General features: G+C 37.6%; 1 protein-coding gene across 1 annotated transcript in view; it reads right to left on the bottom strand.

Annotated features, from left to right (window-relative positions):
* The window catches only part of DOK5 (docking protein 5), an 864,252-nt gene that overhangs the window by 171,202 nt on the left and 679,359 nt on the right, over positions 1-13,691 (bottom strand). The window lies entirely within an intron of this gene.

Raw genomic sequence — 13,691 nt, 5'->3', positions numbered from 1 at the left:
CAAATGAATATTACAATAGAAAGACATATTTTACACAACAGATCAAAAGCCTAGTAAAACTTTTGCAGCATATATAACTGACTTGAGGAACAAATCAAAAATGTGGAGATTTGATGATTTAAGAGATGAGATGATAAAAGACATGCTAGCAATAAAAAAGCCGTGGCATAAAAAGAAAGGATCAGCCCGAAAAATAAAAAGCAAGGTAATAAAATGAAAAGGACTTAAATATTTTTGAATTCTCGCTGGATCAGGCATGCCAAATAGACCGAGTCCCCCATTAAGAGTTCAGGAGCATGGTCTGCAGCTCCGCCCCCTGCAGAGGGACACAAGGAGACGCCTTTAGGTCAGGACGCCGGGGCACTAAAGGAGGAGTATTAGACGGGTCTCTGGGATCTCGTCGGCAGCAGGAGACGTATGGGAGCCTTTTCTGGATCTGCCAAGCAGAAGAGTTTTTTTCGCTTCACTCAAGGGTCTTTGCAATTATGGAACAAAGGATGTATGGTGTTTACATTCTGATGTATGTGTTCAGGTAAGGTGCTCTTTATTTTTATTGGATTGTGCTGCTTAAGGTAAGGTGTGTGTGTATGGTGCTCAGTTCCTTGGAGTTTGTGCTTGTAAACTTTGTGGTGTTGGTGTATGTGCTGTTGTGTTTTGTGTGAGTTGTATGTGTGCTTGTGTGTTACTGGTGTGTGTGTGTATGGTGCTGTGTTTACTGGGTGTGTGTGTGTGTATGCAGAGGTTTAAAGACTTGAGTTGGTGAGCCACCCTCAGGGAAAAGTAGAATGCCTCCCTTTACCTCATAAGGTGTTGTATGCAGGTGTTTCCCACTTATCTTCTTTACCCAAAAAACCATTTGTAAAAATTTCAGATTTGCAGTATCTTTGTTGCTGATCTGTTCAAATTTCAGCCTGTTGTTTGTAAATGATCTTTGATTTGATTCTTTCTGGTGGTTAGTAGCATTGTTGCCTTCTTGCTGTTTGTTCTTGCCTTTGTGGGTTTGCTTTGTAGCCCTTGTTATCTCTTCCCACTCTCCTTGTGTGGGTTGTGGATTTGCTTTTGTGCCCTCCTAAAAGACAAAAGACATGTATTAAATCCTTCTTGTTAAAAATGCATGTTTTAATTATTTGTTCCAAGTCACTGTGATGATGTTAAAAATGATTTATAAAATTTGTAGGCATTATTTCATGGTAAGGGTGTTTGAATGTGTTTCATATTTTTGCGTATTTACGGTTGCAGTGTAGTATTCTTGCCTCACAGCTGTGCATTTTCTGTATTGATTCTTGGTTGGGGTGGACGTGGAGTCTGTATCTTTAAAGGCGATTGTGATGATTTTGGTCCTGCCCTGCCATTGGTGAATTTCATTTTTCGCAGTTTTAATCCAGTTTTTAAATTTTGTTGAAATTGGTTTTAGTATTGTTGACAGGCATTTGAATTTCATTTGACAGGGTTTCTGTTGGTTTAATTCTGTTTTAATTCTTTGGTTCTGTGGTAGTCTTGGTGGTGGTATTGTTTTGCCCTGGGTTTGATTGGTGCTCTGGCATTTTGCTCTGGAGTCTGCATCTCTCCGCCTGTGTTTGTCCTGCCTTGTTTGGTGTAATGCCTCTCTTGGCGCATTTACATTTTTTATGCCTATGAATTAAATCACTTGCTGATTGATTGCAGATTTCTGTCCGCAGTAAATTTTAAGGCATATGAATTTCAGAGGTCTGCTGGTTTAATTTAATTCCTTTGTGATGGTGATGGTAGTAGTTCTGTGTCTCTGTGGCTCTGGGTTTTCTGAGTTTGATTCTGGTTGGGGTGGCTTGGTGTGAGTCTGCATTCTCCTCTGCTGCCTCTTGGATTTGATCTGAGTTATGCATTTTACAAAGACGGTGAAAATTATTCTCGCGCTCTGCTGAAAATTGTTCTTGGCATTTGAATTGTAAAATTGACAGGCATTGGTGTTTCATTTGAATTTCAGACTTTGTTTAATTCTGAAGATTGTTGGTTTTGTGGTATTGGATTTATTATTAGGTTCTCTGTTTTGATTCTTGGTTGGTTTGCTTTCTGGTTGAGGTGTTTCTGCCTCTGTGAGTCTGTGGATTTGCCTGAAAAGCTTGTGTTTGCTGTGGGAAAAGACGTGTTCTGCATTAAAATTGTTTTATCTAAGAAAATTGTTTTGTTCTGTCTCGGCAAAATTTTTTTTCTTTGAATTGTCTAAAATTATCTATAGAATATTTTTTATTTCAACCTTTTTTTTTAGCAAGATTCTAATTTTAATTTTTTTCTATTTTTTTCTTGTTTTATAAAGATGAATATTTTCCCCATTATTGGCTTCGTCTGGACTGTTGTGCATGGGAAACCAGCTATGGGTTTTTTGAATTCACTAAATATGGTATGTAGAATACTGCATTACTACGATAAAGTGCATATTTACTTTATTTTATTTACTGGTAATGGACTGTAGAATTTACACCTAAATAATGGTGGACTGTGGAATTGTGCATTGCTAGTGTGTGGTATTAAAGATGATGCAGTGAGAAAGATTTTGGTTTTCTACAGTGGTTTAACTTTAAATAAGGCCATAGAATTTTGTCAGATATATGAGCTCACAGAAAAGCACACAAATATGCTTACAAATGAGAAATGCATGCTTCCAGTGCCTTTCAGTGCTAAAGTTGATAGTATGCAGCACATGGTTAAAAGATACAGGCCTAAGAGTGTGACTGCTTCAGTGAAACCCAGAGCCTTTCTAACAAGTTTCAGGGCAGCTCCAGCAAACTCCCGAGCATGCTCAGTGAAGCAGAAGGGTTAGTCATCAAAACCTGTGGTAAGCCTCATAGTCAACTTTCATAATTGTGGAGGTAATGAAGAAAAAAACGATAGAAAGCTTTCCAGATAACCTCCGACGCTCTGAGTCAAATCACCTAGCGTCAGAGGTTATCTGGAGATCTTTCTATCATTTTTTTTTCTTCTTTGCAGTTTGTTTTCTTTATCAACAGCATAATTGTGGAGGTAGCCATGAGCCCAAAAGAGAAAAGTGCTTAGATTTTGGTCAGCAGTGCCACACATGTAAAAAGTGGAATCATTTCAAAAGGTTTTGTAAATCAAAAGGGGCACATTCTTTTATTAAAAGAGAACATTCAAAGAGGCAAGTTGATCAACTAGGAAGTTGCAACCCTACTTTTTATGTTGATGGTATGCCTGTACTTGGTGAAACACTCAACTCTAGTAGATTTATGGGCAAAGAATGAAATATTTTGTACGGTTCTGATTAATGGAAGACCTGTAGAGCTCAAAGTTGATACTAGTTCAAAATGCAATGTTATGTCAGCAGAAATGTCTGCCAAGGTAAGAGCTAGTGAGAAGCTTGATCTGGCAAAGTGTGCGAAGCTTGTTGCTTATGGTGGTGAAGAAATCCACACCGAAGGCTCAATACTGCTTTCATGTTACTCTGCTGGGAACTGCTATGACTTGCAATTTTGCATAATCAAAAGGCATGTACAGTCATTTTTAGGCTTCAAAGACAGTTTAAAATTCCTTTCATTTAATGCAGAAGCCCATCATGTAAGCATGTGTAACAATGAAAATTTTAAACAAACTATTTTTTTCTGACTATGCTGATCTTTATGAAGACAAGTTAGGTAAACTCTCAGTTGTGTACTCCATGAAGTTAGGCCACAAGGTATGCCCAGTTATCAGACCAGGAAGTAAAGTTCTGGTAGCCTTGCAAGGCAGAGTCAAAGCTGAGCTAGACAGAATGGTGCATCTAGGTGTAATTTGTCCAGTAGAAGAACCTACTGAATGGGTATCCTTCATGGTGGTAGCTCATAAGAAAAGCTCACATGATATTAGAATATGTATTGACCCAAAAGACTTTACCAATGCACTAAAACTACCTCATCATCTAATATGTACAGTCAAAGAAGTTGCTGTTCTTATGCCAAATGCCACTGTTTTTTTTCTGTCTTAGATGTAAAATGTTAATTTTGGCGAATTTTGCTTGACTGAAAATGTTCATTGCTTACTACTTTCAGTACACCATTTGGGAGGTACAGATTTTTGAGAATGGTGAATCTTAAGCTGAAGCCTCAGAAATGCAAATTCAGGCTACAAGAAATTACTTGCATGGGTCATTTGTTTACCAGTTCAGGCTTACAACCATATTCTTCCAAGCAAACTGCCATTCTTGAGATGCCATCTCCAGAGGATGTCACATCCTTACAACATTTTCTTAGCATGATCAACTATTTGGGCAAGTTTATTCCAGATTTGAGTGAAGTTTCAGCACCACTAAGAGAGCTGGCATGCAAAGATGTAACTTGGTCCAGATCAGAACAACACCAAAGAGCATTTGATGTCCTGAAACAGAGAATTACCAGTCCATCCACTTTAAGATACTATGATGTTCACAAACCTGTAACTTTTTCTTGTGATGCTTCGAAGCTTGGTCTTAGTGTAGTCATTTTTCAAGAGGGCAAACCAGTAGCCTATGCCTCTAGAACTTTAACTCAGACTGAGATACAGTATGCTCAGATAGAAAAGAGCTCTTGGCAATTGTGTTTGCATGTTCGAAGTTCCATGATTATATTTATGGCTGACCTATTCAAATTGAAACTGACCACCAGCCTTTGGTCATTATTTTGAAAAAGCCAATGCACACAGCTCCTGCGACATTGCAATGCATGATGTTGAAATTGCAAAAGTACAATTTTCACTTGGTTTATACAAAAGGCAATCTTATTTATCTTGCTGATACTTTATCCAGAGTGCCCAGAAAAAAAACACTGAACAGCATGAAAATGAGAAAGCTGATTGTGAAGTCATTGAAGTGAGATATTTTTCTTCCACATGTCTTGATGAGCTTAGAACTCACACAGCTTCAGAGCTTCAGATCCAATTCTCCAGAAGCTCAACCACATTATCAGTCAAGGATGGCTGTCAAAGCAATCTTGTTTACCACCAGACTTGCAGCAGTACTTTCCTTACAGAGATGAGATTTTGATGGAAGATGGTATCATCATGAAAATTCCAAAAGTGATTATTCCAAAATCCTTGCAACAAGAGCATATTAAGATCTTCACCATTTCACTAATTCTACATTCCCTTATACTGAAACCACTTAATCTGAAAATAAACAAACATCAAAAATCAATGAAAAAAATGTTTTTGCAGGGAGAGATCCTCCTGCATATCCATACCCCCACTAATTAAATATACTAACTCTAACTTACACAACATTAGGGATTAAGGAAAACTTCCTTACCCCTCTGTTAGAGATCTCGCCCTAGCAGTCAGCAGCTCACCAGGTATGCAAATCCCAGACACCACACACACACACACACACACACACACATACATCATTCACATATACTCATATATTCGCACACACATAAACAAAACTGAAAAACACATCAAGAGGATTTTTACTTTATTTTACATACATTGACAAAATGAGTTTGATGTAATGCAAAAATTGTTGGTCTAAATTCCAAATAAATACGCATCACCTATCTGTATATGTGTGTGTGTGTGTGTGTGTGTGTATGTATATATATATATATATATATATATATATATATATATATATATATATATATATATATATATATATATATATATATATATATATATATATATATATATATATATATATATATCTGTATCTATATCTATAGTTCATTTTGTTAAACATTTACCTGTCTGACAAAGTGAACTGTAGGGCAGTTTGTACGAACATTCAGTTTAGCAAATATGTTTTTTTCCGACAGTGTGTTCTGTTTAAGGAGGTGAATGGGTTTGTATTAGGGGTGGGAATGTGTGCAAGTGTTTGTGAGTTAGAGGTATAGTAAGACTTAATTGAGGGAATCAGGTTAGTGTATATGCGAGGGTCTGCAGGTTAGAGGTAGAGTAATAGTTCCATAAGGGGATAGGTTTAGAGTGTATGCAAGTGTTTATGGGTTAGGGTTTAAGTAAGGGTTAGGTACCAGGTTACATCTAGTGTTGCGTGTATGACTGCGTAAGTGTTTGTGTGTGTGTGTGTGTGTGTGTGTGTGTGTGTGTGTGTGTGTGTGTGTGTGTGTGTGTGTGTGTATGCTTGTGCACACATATATGTATTTGTGTAAATTAGGTGTCCAAGCTGTCTTGTGTAGTATTAGTGTTTCGGAAAGAGTTTTTCTAAGTTAAGGTGCATGGTTTGAGCTAGGGGCATGGGCAGTGGAAGAGTTATGCTTTGTGTTAGCAGGCATTGCTAGGGTGGTTCATTGAGGTATGTTTATTTTATTATTTCAGTTCACGCATTCTTAATGCAGCTATTTTCATTATAGTTTGACTGTGCAAATGTTCCATAATGCAGAGTTTATAATAATGGATATCCTTAATATTACTTACAGTATAGCACTGATCATAAAGGTTATGCAGCCTTTTATGCAGAGGCATTCTGGAATAACTAATCCACTGCAAAACCCTGTTTCTTTCAGAATTGCCCAGTCTGCTATGAGAAAGAGATTTAAAGACCAGAAAACACAGTAATATGAAACATCAAGCAAGTTGCACTACAGCATTCTACTGGGTGATACTGCATGCAAATGTGGTTGTCTGGGGGAGTGGCTAATGTAAATTAGCCATGTGCTCTATCCTTGGGCTTCATTTGTTTCGTCTTTTCCTGGTTAGGGGTCGCCACAGCAGAACTCCGGTCCGCTAATGATTGGCAGTAGATTTTTACGTGCCGACTTGCCGGGCCTGACACACAACCTTCAACAAAGGAACGCCCATTCACACATGTCGCCACACAGAAGATGCTCTAAATGAGAATCGAACTGGGCAACATCTTACTGTGAGGCAACAACACTACCACACCACCACCACCGTGGGCTTCATTACAGGATCAAAATAGCACAGCAGACTGATTCAAAGACAAGCTGTGCTTTTCAAGGCACAGCAATGGGACTGAACAATTGCCTATGGCAGCAGAAGGGTCATTAATGCTATGAATCTCATGTGTGTGTGTGTGTGTGTGTGTGTGTGTGTGTGTGTGTGTGTGTGTGTGTGTGTGTGTGTGCAACAACTTTACATGGGTAGGTGCAATGAACCATAACACATTTGTTTCAGCTATACTGGGTGTTTAAGTTTGAGACATATAAAGGAGTTGTTAATGAACTTTCTCACCATGTAGCTTTTCCATGTTCCTTAATTACTGCTTATCTCCATAGCACTATTATAGCACAACAGCAAAGCGCAATTAATGCCATGCTGCAAGCTTTTCTGAATAGTCCTCTTGGGGGAGAATAATAAAGCAGCATCAGTAGGTCTGTGTGTGTGTGTGTGTGTGTGTGTGTGTGTGTGTGTGTGTGTGTGTGTGTGTGTGTGTGTGTGTGTGTGTGTGTGTGTTAAACGTATTATTTATAGTATAGCAGTGCAGCAGAGCATAACATTAATTTAAATAAATGAATTTACCTGCTCAAGAAAATGACAGTTCTCCTGACCAAGTCCTGGTTTGACTGAAATTATTTTAGAAATAAAAAAACTTAGTTGTCATTAGATGATATCCATTATATAATGTCTCATATACAAAAGCATAAAATGTGCTCCAACACAGAAAAAATACAGAATTAAACAGATTAGAAGTGTAAAATAAGAAATGTTTTTAGTAGTAAAGCTTAGACTCATTGTAACAATAGTGGACTTAATCTCTTACTCTGGTTTCTCACCAGATGTGGTGATGTGACTTATGTGCTCAGAAGTTGAATAGATTGTTAACTGTACTGACTGCACATTTTCTGCAATGTTATATCTCTTTTTTATAAACCTCTGTCTATTTCTAATGAATGCTTAACACTGTATATACCCATGCAAGCTCCATACATGCTCTATTTTTAAATGCACACTAAATCTGTGAATTAATCTTTCTGATTTATGATTGTCCATTGTCGCATTATCTTTTGATTAAAATGAAATACTCTAGACAATAGAATATTTGCCTGGTATTATATGCCCCAGGTAAGTTAAAACATTTGTAATGATTTTACTTGCAGACTTGTAAAATGTAGAACACCCACTAGAAGGGTAACAAATCAAATTTCAGTAGATGAAGAAAAGGACACTGCCATAAGAATGCCATTAATGATATTACTTCTATTCACATTCCGTTATCAAAGTGATAATCAAGGAAGACAACTGTGAAGTTTAAATTAACAATGCATTCTTTCCAATGAGTTGCAAAGAAAAAGCTAACATGCATTTAGTTAACTCTTTCATAGTCACATCTGAGGATGCAGTGGCTTATTTCCAACTTGTTGTGTAAAGATCAGGAGACATATGTTTTCTAATAAGTGCAGCATTTGTGCAGTGTATGGCCAGTTTTAATAGTCTGGGGCTTTGACTTTTCATAGCAGTAACTCTCAAGGTGTGGTGCTGCATCATTATGCATATCAAAGACTTTCATACAGATGAATCCATAATGAGCTCATTTGCATAACAAACATGCAAATGGTCCTAAACTTACACCAGTAAGCAGCAATTTAACAAAAGAATAGGGAAACATGAGGGGAAGGGAAAACATTTCATTGTGTTGTCAGGGATGTGCTTGTATATACATGGGCAGACTGCTGAAGGGATCATTTGGTGCCAGAGACCTACTTGTGCACACATGAGTGGTATACTGAAGGGATCACTGATGGAAATGTTGCACTTCATGTCCGGGATGTGCTTGTGTATACATGTACAGGCTACTGAAAGGATCACTGGGGGGAGTTTTTAATTTGGAATCAGTGAAGTACATGTGCATTCATGGGTAGACTACTGAAAGCGTCATGGGGGATATTTCATTTTGGTGCTTGGACATACTGCTGAAGCGATCTGTGGGGGAAGAGTCTCCTTTTGGTGCTTGTACATACTTGGAAATACTACTGAAGGGATCAGTGGGAAATGTTTCGTTTTGGTGCTTGAGCATACTTGGACAAATGGCCGAAGTGATTGCTGGGCAAAATACTTTATTTTGTGTCATTTTAGTGCTTTCGAATATGTAGACAAACTACTGAAGGGTTTGCTAGGAGAAATAATTAATATGTGTCAGTGAAGTGCTTGTCCATACTTGGACAAACTACTTAAAGAATGGCTGGGGGCAAGTTTATGGATTGAAACTCAGATATTTAAAGTAAAACACCCCATTTAATAAGGGATGTGTCTACCGCGTGGACACTAGACTATGGATTGCAAAAACACCTAATTAGCATACGCCACTTTACAAAATTTCTTATTTGTGTCTCATTATACTTAAGGCATTTTTCATTAGCATAAATGGCTTCTATGAATCCCACCTTTGCCATGCTCATTTGTTAACATCAGGGATACCCCTATCGCATTTGCACAAATGACTATGAATGCCAGCCTATGTCTGCGTATGTATTCGTATGTTACAAAACATGTGTTTTTAAGACACATATTTAAACTATAGCTGTTGCTTTAAGCTGACTCCAAGGCATAAAAGACTAAAGCCTCAAGAGAGACCTAATCAACTTATGGCAAATTAGTGACATGGGCAATGGAGGAAATGTCAGGGGAAATAAGAACGACTGCCACTGACTCATAGGTCTGTCAGTTGCTCAGTTCTTCATTGGTTGAGCTTCCTGTTCTAACTTTTAGTGCTTAAGGTTGTTAGTACTCATTCCTCTTTGTTCATTTTACTTGTATGATGATTTTTCTGCACTTTTCAACATATGCTTTTTATTATCTGAGATTCCAGAGAAACAGTACAGCAGTTTTCGCTTGTATTTAACTGATTGCTCTCTTCCTAAGGTGCAGTGACATCAGAGTAAATCTAATAAAGTATTTGGGGGAGGTGGTGGAGGATGAATAAGGACTTTGACCACCACGACAAGTATTTTGGCTGATTTTTTGTGGTTTGCTTGCTCAAAACTGTACCGCTTATTGAGTAGATATATAGGGGACTGTAAGCTTCTCATTTTCAATTAGGTAAAGCTGAGCAAATTAGTTTAAAGCTATTTACTTTCAAATATAAGTGGTGCATTCCATCAATTCTCCAGTCTCGGGAGAGGGAAATGGAGTAGTCCCTTGCTGTGCTTATCTCTAGCAGAGGCAGAGGTCATTTTCAGGAGAGGTCAGTCATGACATATGACTGAGTATATCAAGCAATGCACAGAAGAGAAGAAGGAGGTTGGAACATGTGGAAATGTATATGTGGCACAGACTGATACTGTATACCTCAGCCTTAATTGGCCGCATATCAAGTCCACAAGCGATTTATGGGAGTTAGGAGTTAAAACAGAAGAAAACCTCTTCCGTATACCAGTTTGTGGTCAGGCATCATATCTGGATCTTTTTCCAGTCAGTCTCCTTAAGGCTCACTAGTTTAAATTAGGGTCAGTTTCATACATACAATGATCACAATTTTAGAGCTTTTTAAGCATAACTTTTGTTAACACAAAAGCAGTCAAACTAGTAGTTGCATTCTCAAGGTGGATTGCATATGCCTCCCAGTGTGAACAAAGGCTCCAGTCAGCTTTTGATATGGGAGATGCAGTTGTTGACACTACCATGGGAGTACAAGTTGATTTACAACAAACACACAGCAAAAAATAAATGACATGCTGAGTGATTTAAAGATTTATGCTGATAAAAACATATTTTTTGGCTTTGACGAGATTTTAATAATCTAAAGCAGCAGTGTGAATAGATGACCCTGAATTACCAACTAAAGTTCATTTAAATCATAAAAGAATTTAATTTATGGTTAACGGTACTTTTGAAAGCAAAGATTGCCAGCTTATATTGTGCCACATATGATTTACAGAATACTGGCTTCCAGCAACTGGATACTTGACTGAAGACTTTGTTTAACGGGGCTGCAACTGTATGGGGTTAGGATAGCATTGCAGACATACCAGAAATTATTTTGTCACATAATAGTGTTTTAGGAAGGTGAATGGCTTTCCTTGGAATGAGACAATAGGAAGTTTCATTTTCTCCTGCTGTGAGGTCTGCCAGAAGATGTCAAAGATATGATGTGGGTCAAAAGCAAAGTGCAGGGATACTAGGGAACTGTAACCTTTCATCTGCAACACCATGACACATACAACTGAAGCAACAGCAAAACAATAACTACCATTGTATTCAAATTTAAATAAACAGTGTTTTCATACCAAGAAACAACAGCATTATTAGTATTTCATCTATATGTTTATATTCATGTTCATCTCTTGAAACTGAAAATAATATTTATTTTATTAGCTTTGACTGCTTTATTTCTTCTAAGGTTGGTCTGAAATGTATTTGCACCTTGAAGGGTTTTTTTTAGCTGGGGCTTTTGAAAATGGCATCTAGGGATTTAATATGGTTCTACAACATTCAGGCAGTTGGGGCTCATTTTTCAATGCGAGTATCCAAGGTCCTGGAGATGAAGCCAGATCCTCAGGAACTTGAGGTATAGGTAGTCTGGTGTGCAATGATCATGATGGGATAGGTGAAGAATGAGACAGACACCTGTCTGTTTGGATGAAGGCTCCTCCAGTGGGAAACAAATGTCCTCATGACCAACTAGACAGGGCTGATGCTTGGCAGGAATAAGGGACAAGACTGGCAACCCTCAAAACAATTTTTAATTTACAACTGCCAAACAGTTTATGAAAAGACATATTTGCATTGCTGTGCCTGGATGACAAAACATAAGACTGCTACACAAAATATAAAGTAAAAAAAAAACTTTCCACCTTTTCTCAGAAACAATAAAGTCAACATAAAATATAAGACAAACCTCACTATACCACCTGCTTTAATCAACACACCACAAGGCATGTGCTCCTACAGTATATGACTTTACCATCCTAAAGGCCAACTGTCATTCAACTGTATCCATAATGCTTTCCCTAAATCCCACTCAATTAAATTCTGTGCAGTTGCCTCTACTCTTTTGTAACCTACCTCAGACATGTACAATAGTCCACAGCTTTTACCTTTTTATTTCCTTTAACTCCCATCTCCAGGAGAACCAGTAAACAATGCAGTTTTACCATGTTCAAAAGCACCAAGATGATAGTTATACTTATTACTGGTAATCAGGCCAGGACACAGCTGAGGCCCTTACTTCAGCTGAAAAGGCTCAACAGCAGCCACTGTTGGGGGTAAAAAGCTGCTGATGGTCCATGCGTATTCTAGCCTTGAAATTCAAGACATTTCAGAGGTGCTTCTTTGTTCTTTAACACCTACTAGATATGCTGTTTTGTCATGAGACTTGAGTTTCACCACAGAGACATTAACTTTTTCTTGTTTCAAGCAATTCAAAACTGCTCAATGTTCACCTTAACAAAAATAATTGAAGTCTTTGTAAAAATAGACAATCAGAATGTTAACAATGCATTCTCAATTTTTGTAAAAGCTTAGTTTTCATTTATTTTTATTAAAGTGTTTTGAAAGTTTGCTTGGAGTTTTAGAATTTGTTTGTTGATATATTTATCCTTGCTTATTCCTTTGAAAAATTATCATCACTTTTTTACAAGATGAGATCAATGTGTTAATGAGCAACCACATTAGTGAAAGCAGCTACAAAATGTATTTAAGCACGCTCTGTATTTCCTAGGTACAGCCTGCACATTAAAAAAAAACAAGGCTTCATATAATCTCCTGGAGCTACCTAGTTTCCTGCCAAACATATCTGGCACGCATGTAAACCTCAGACTGGTAACTAGTGGTACAAAGATGCAACCGTGTCTACTAACTAAAAATTCTACATGTAAAATGAGACAAAAGCATCAAAGGAAATTCCTGCAAGCTGTTCTGTGCAATGGTACTAGTATGCAAAACAGACATTTGCTGTGTTGACATCTTGCAAGACAGGTAGTGGACTATTACAGAATATATAAATTTAGACCACAGTAAATGATCAAATGATTGAATGATCAAACCACAGACGTTCAAACTCAGTACATCGAAGAATTAAATTATTGGGCATCTACAATATCGAAACACAGCAGATTGCAAAAGGAAAACAAATATTTTACTTTCACAATTGATCTAGTAACCCAACCACCAACTTTTACTATAATATGTCAGGATTAGGCTTAGGGTTAGCATGTACTAGTAAGGTGGAGCGGGGGGGGGGTTAACATAATCCCTGGCCTTGCCCCAACTCTTCTTTTAACATTACCACTGCAAATGACAGCATACATCATGCACAATAACAGACAGACAGACACACACACACACACCATATATATGCCCTTACATAGCCCATACTCTAACCCTAAACCTCAAACACTCACACAGACACTCCTTCAATATATTCCTTTACTTAAACCTTCACCTAACCCTTAACCCAAACATGGTTGCATGCAGATACACACACACACACACACACACACACACACACACACACACACAACCACAAACACCCCTACTCTCTATTGCTAAAACTCAGATATTCCTCCAAAATCCTATCCATTTGACAAAATGTACATTTGATTTATTTGGTACCCACAGAAAATGATTGATCAAATGATCATTTGACCAAACATCAAGAACCCATATTATACATACACACCATTTACTCAAGATTAACATGCATCATTTTTATCTCCACATATCAGAAATATTACTTCCTACAATTTTTATTGTTAGTACACCTTGCAAGAATACAAGCTGTAATTACTGCCACTCTGCTTGGAAAATATTGCCTATTCCTTTGTGACATAAAAGGA

The sequence above is a fragment of the Protopterus annectens genome, chromosome 12.part0 (genome assembly GCF_019279795.1).
Source record: "Protopterus annectens isolate FY-2018-M chromosome 12.part0, PAN1.0, whole genome shotgun sequence".
In the NCBI taxonomy this organism is placed as follows: Eukaryota; Metazoa; Chordata; order Ceratodontiformes; family Protopteridae; genus Protopterus; species Protopterus annectens.
This window is presented reverse-complemented; position numbering and strand designations above follow the sequence as displayed.